We start from the raw sequence: 6,488 nt of genomic DNA, 5'->3' as shown, positions 1-6,488 counted from the left end.
CTTGTCTCGGCACGCAACGTCATTAAGAAAGCGCTTGCCACTGCAAATATGCACGTATGATATAGCCTACCTTAATATAGTTGAAAATACCTTCGAAAACTTTCCCCTCCACTTCCAATCAACTACAGTAGGCTATTCATCAAACGTCTATCAATAAAATAAGCAAACAATTAGTACCTAGGCCTATGTTAATTATAAGGCTATCACAATTAAAACTAGATGTACCGCATAGCGGTACAAAATATGACCGCCGCTCAGTCCTGTACAGCCGTTCCGCGAAAATAAATCACACTTCAATTTGTCTCCATATTTTACTCCATCCCCCACTCTTGAAACTTTTGTGTATGCTTGTTTGGCATGCCTGAGTGTGTGTGTGCGGCTGCACAGAAAGTAGCCTACTGGTGCTGAAAAGTTGAATAGATTGTAGAATAGCCAAAGAAGATGTAGCATTGTTATAAAACCTTTAAAATCTCTAAACAATCACAAGTAGGGCAGTTCATCACAGTTCATCCATGGCAACTGATTGATGAAAGGTCATTTACACCTGTAGGCTACATTGTATTTGGGAAAAGCAAAAGGTATCAGCATAATGTTATTTATGTATTTGTTTGTTTGTTTGTTTGTTTGTTTATGAACAAAAACATCTGTCAGTTCCATGCCATTTTCAACAGCTATCAAAAACAAAGGTCATTTTTGGATGGATGGATTTTTTGTGAAAGTTTCTTCTTCTACATAAGATTTTAGTCATCTTTAGTTCATGTAATACTTCATTGTCAATGCACAAATTAAGTAACAGTAGTCTGAAACGTTATTGTTAATGCACAAATTAAGTAACAGTAGTCTGAAACGAAATGCTGTTTTACATGTAACCAGTGGTGCAAATAACTGACATGTCCAAATGGGCCTTGATAAAATGCGTCGCTAGACTGTTCATACACATTTTAACGGGCCAAAGTTGAATCAAAGCACATCGATTCCCCTCTCACACACCCTGCACGCACTTAAAACGAAATAAACAGGCGTCTTAGTCTCACGCATGTATAGGCAAAACTGTATCAGTAGCCTAACGTTGGTAAATCTTCCATTGCACAGAATGATTTTTGTAGCACGTGCAACAAATGACAGTCGAAAGATACAATTACAGTGCTGCTATCAATTTGCTTGGTATATCCGCATTTCTAGTTTTCTACAAATGCAATCAATCAAATTGGCCTCCATCACTCAACCAACGCTAATGGTAACATTACCTAGGTCCTTATTGATATTATAAGATTAACGTAGGCTACCTGCAGTAAAAACCAAGCATGTCCGATAAACATCATCAGATTTATGTCGGCTTCAAGAAGAAATGGGAATTACATTTCATGTGAACATCGTCCTATCCTTATTAGACGTTCTCTGCGGTAAATTACAGTCCTTGTAGGAAGCGTCCATTGTTTTTTTCAACCCACTTTTAACTTCCAACAAAATTACGTCTCACTGCAACGATGCGCCATCTAGTGAACAAACGACTACTTATCGCCAATACTGGAAATGCAGCCATGATGATGGTGATGAATATTTATTATGGCTTTCTTTTAATCCTACTGAATTTGTAATTATGTATCGGCCGTTCTAATACCGATAGTATGTGGGTGCCTGTGTGTGTGTGCATGTGTATATGTGTGCACCGCCATCTACAGGCCAATGAGTGTACAGTCACTAAATGTACACATAACCTAATTTTTTTTAGACCCCCCCATGGATGAAATTCTACGAAACTTGGCATACCCCCAGAGAATGCCAGGTCAATCATACACATAAAATTTGGTGCAGTTCTGAACATCTTAACTGAAGATAGGGGCGATTAAAGCAGAATAATATTGCATTTTCATTTTTTACCGGGGGGGTGCAAATCACAAATGAGTGATTATGGGCCAGGTTGATGTGGGCCCTTGAGACCAACATACCATAAAAGATTCTTCATCCTCAGTGCCACGGTTCAGGTAGTTATTTAGGAAAAACTGTTTTTTTTGCGGTTCGGGGGGCCCAGCACGGGGGTGGAGTGGCCCCCGGGGACGAAACGAAATTTTTCCGTAAAAGTCTAGTGGGGCTACATACCCACCAAATTTCATGTGCCCCGGTGGTTCGGTGTCCCGGGTATCGTTGACCAAAGATTCAGGAAGTAGATGACGAAAAAAAAAAAAAAAAAAAAAAAACTTTGACAATCCCTATATGATCGCTTCGCTAGCTTCGCTAGCGGCGGTCATAATAATAACCATATATATGGTAGTAGGCAGACTATCCGTTTTGTTTTGCGTGCAAATACATTTACAAATAGTTTATAAATGGAATAAAGCTCCTTAAAAATTAGCACGGAGGTCTGATGTGAATGACAGCTAGCTGAACCAATAAGACGACATAATTACCATTATAATTAACTTAGCTTGGCTGTTAGCCTGGTCGAGACCATAGACAGTAAAGGTCGGGACCAGGCTAGGTGCAGAGAATAAATCCCCATGGTAACTTAGGCCTATGTGCCATCTCTTTTGTGAAACCAAGTCAAGGCTAAATTCATCCAGGATAACCTAAAAATCCCAGCTTAATCCCTTATCTAGGTTTTGTGAAATACCCCTCAGCTTGATAGACTACGAAACACTTGAAAAAACGGTACAAAATCTCAGCTCTTCCCCATGTGTCTTAGACACTCTGCCTCTTCCAAGGAGACTTTGTGCACATCCCAGGTGCTGAACAAAAAAGGGTCAAGTTTTTTAGGAAAAAAGTAGGGCTGCACGATTATGGCCAAAATGATAATCACGATTATTTTGATCAATATTGAGATCACGATTATTTATCACGATTATTAATTAATTTTAGTGACAAAAATATTTTTTCCCTAAACATGTTGGACTTGCTATCTGGCTCACCCAAATTCTTCCCCTTACATTTACTCCCCTAAATTACGGCAAATATAGATTTGACTGCGACTTCCAAACAACTTTCAAACAAATATTTTGTGCGTGCTACTATTTGGGAAAACGTTAACGGCCCACCGGGAATCCTCCCAATGCTCCCCATTAGCCACTTAAAAGCTCTGCTTTTTGTTCATGAGTTTACTGTAATAGTTTAGTCCAGGGGTGTCCAAACTTTTTGACTGAAGGGCCACATTGGGTTTTGAAAATTGGCCAGCGGGCCACACACAAATAATAATAATAATAATGATAATGTTTTGTATTATTTAACTGACAAAGTCATTTTGTTGTAGAAAATAAATTTCTTAAGAAATACTGTTAATTTGATGCTGTTTAATTCATTTATAAATGGTGCACTCTCACTTTAAGACTCTTTGCCAGCTCCACTCAAATATAGCCTATGGCTAGTGCTGTGCCTATGGCTGTGCCCTCTCACAGTTTATAAATGGTCAGTAGTGAGAACTACTGTTGCCATCGCCCTCTCTCCCACGCTCAAATGCGTCCCCAATTAAATGGACTATTAGCATAACGTAGTTAGATCTGCTGCAATGGAGATACTATGTATCTCGATGTAACAAGCTGTTAACTGTAAACGTTCTCTAAGAAGAGTGTAAAGCAGTTTGCAGTAGCCTAAAGTTAACCACAAAGTCGTCTATCGCTGGAAAAAAATAGCGAGCGGCCTATGATAAACTAATGAATGCTCGGCGGGCCGGATTAAAGTGCGTGGCTGGGCGCAGTTTAGACACCCCTGGTTTAGTCATTCGTTGATATGTAAAACACTGACGTGTAGGCTACATTTTCATTATTGTTCACTCGTTTTGAGTAGGCTGTGTCTTGAAACGCATATGCATTGTAGGTTGCACATGTAGCTTATACATAAATAAAATTCACGGATCCCGTCGTTAGCTCAACTCTTATTACAGTATAGGCTATCGGAGGAAGCAAACAAGGACTAAAAGTTAACGTGATAAAAAAGGCATGTGTGGTTTACGTCATGTGATGTGTTTCACGGTATGAGTTGAGAGCCCTGCTTTGCTTATATTTTTGGTTAACTTAACTTGCCTTAAATCCGAAATATTTTCGAACAATGGATGATCCGCTTCGAGGGACAAGCTCTTGTCCTTCTGCTGTGCCACACATTTGATTTTTGATCGTCGTTTATTGTATAGTCTAACTAGCCTACTAATAGTTAACATAATGCCACTACAGTGCATCCAAACTGAGCAGTGCATCAGGCTGAGCAGTGCAGGGGACAGCTGTCATTGGTAGGCTGCATGCAGGCACATGGTCAGACAGGTTTAAGGAGCGCTTGATTTGTTTTGTAGCGGAGCGATATAATGGTTGCCAGGTTGGTTCTATGGGTAGAGCACGCATTTTAAATATCGCTCGATCACGCAAATTTGATCGTGGGAAGCCAAAATCGTGATCGTGATTAAAATTCGATTAATTGTGCAGCCCTAGAAAAAAGTTCACACACTCCTTGGTATTCTTTTGTTGAGTTTATTTTCTCATTTGGCACATGACGTTTCGACCTTGCGGTCTGTCTAGAGGGGTGGAGTCAACTCAGTGATTCATTAACCCTTGCAGGTACAGCATGCAAGCTTGTGGTGACTAAAGCCAAATAAAAACATAAGATAGAACCTTAAACTTTGTACAATAACACAAGCAGATGTCTGAAGATACAGTCATCTACAATAAATAGAGTTCCTCATGTAAAATTCAGTAATCAATGCAAATGTTGTTCACAGTCAATATTAGAGAAAGGGTCTAATGTCCAAATCTTCATTGAGCCCCCTTGGGGCCAAAGTTCCCAGGTGGTGAATCCAGAAGGCCTCTCTTTTTAGAAGCAGGTTGTCTGTGTCTCCTCCTCTGCGGTGTTGTTTTACATGTTCTATCCCTATAAATCTCAAGGTTGAGAGTGGGTGTCCTGATTGGTTAAAGTGAACCGCCAAAGGGCTCTTTTCATTGTTGTTTCTGATGTTACTCCTATGTTCACTTATTCTTATCTTCAGGGCCCGGCAACAATAAAAAGTGAATCTGAGGAAGACCGCAAGGTCGAAACGTCATGTGCCAAATGAGAAAATAAACTCAACAAAAGAATACCAAGGAGTGTGCGAACTTTTTCCCTAAAAAATTAGACACTCTGCCTACCAATTTCTTCAAAACTGTTTTTCACCTCATAGCGGCGGATGTCCTTCAAATTGTAAATGTATCACTGCTGTCTGGCACTTGTACAGCTTACACAGCTGTTGTAAAACCACTTCTCAAGAAGAATAACCTAGATGCCTCCATGCTAAACAATTACAGGCCCATATTCAATCTACCTTTTATTGGCAAAATTATTGAAAAAGTAGTCTTTAATCAATTAACCACCTTCCTAACATCAAATGGGTATTTTGATTACTTTCAGTCTGGTTTTCGGGCAAATCACAGCACTGAAACAGCTCTCATTAAAGTTTCCAATGACATACGACTCAACACTTCAGGTAAAACATCAGTCCTAGTGCTACTGGACCTTAGTGCAGCATTTGACACTGTTGATTACAATATTTTACTACACAGACTAAAACACTGGGTTGGATTTACAGGCATAGTTATCAGCTGGCTAAAATCCTATCTACAAGAAAGGAGCTTCTTTGTTGCCATCAGAAACTGTACCTCAACACCAACGTCCTTGAGCTGTGGTGTTCCCCAGGGGTCGATCTTGGGGCCACTATTATTCAACCTCTATATGCTCCCACTTGGACAAATCATCCAAAATAATTTGATTTCATATCATAGCTATGCAGATGACACACAAATGTACTTAGCTCTGTCACCAAACGACTATGGTCCTCTTGAATCTATGTGTCAGTGTATAGAACAAATCAACACCTGGATGTCTCAACATTTTCTTCAGCTAAACAAAGAAAAAACTGAAGTAATTATATTTGGTAAAAAGGAGGAAAGACTAAGGGTTGCCACTCTCCTTGACACAAAAGAGTTGAAGGCAAAGGATACTGTTAAAAATCTTGGTGTATTAATTGACAGTGATCTAAATTTCAACAGCCACATGAAAGCGATAACTAAATCAGCTTTTTAACACCTCAAAAATATTGCCAAACTCAGAGGGCTGATGTCAAAACATGACTTAGAAAAACTCATTCATGCATTTATCTCCAGCAGGGTTAATTACTGCAATGAACTGTTCACAGGCCTTCCAAAAAAGACTATTAAACAGCTTCAGGTGATACAAAATTCAGCAGCTAGGATTCTAACAAAAACTAAAAGAACTGACCATTCTTAAGTCCTTGCACTGGCTTCCAGTAAGTCACAGAATCGACTTTAAAGCACTATTGCTTGTTTATAAATCAGTAAATGGAGCAGGACCTAAATACCTGTCAGACATGCTTCAGCAGTACACACCTTCTCGTCCTCTCAGGTCCCAGGTGAAAAACGTGTTAGTAAAACCTACTGTTAGAACTAAACATGGTGAAGCAGCTTTTAGCTGCTATGCGGCTCAGCTCTGGAACCAACTTTCGGATGACATCAAAAAGA

Source organism: Alosa pseudoharengus, unplaced genomic scaffold (assembly GCF_046254945.1).
Source record: "Alosa pseudoharengus isolate Yale_2024_CS ecotype anadromous, Long Island Sound unplaced genomic scaffold, YU_APseudo_1.1 YU_APseudo_1.1_scf_7, whole genome shotgun sequence".
Classification (NCBI taxonomy): Eukaryota; Metazoa; Chordata; class Actinopteri; order Clupeiformes; family Clupeidae; genus Alosa; species Alosa pseudoharengus.
Note: the sequence above shows the minus strand (reverse complement) of the source record.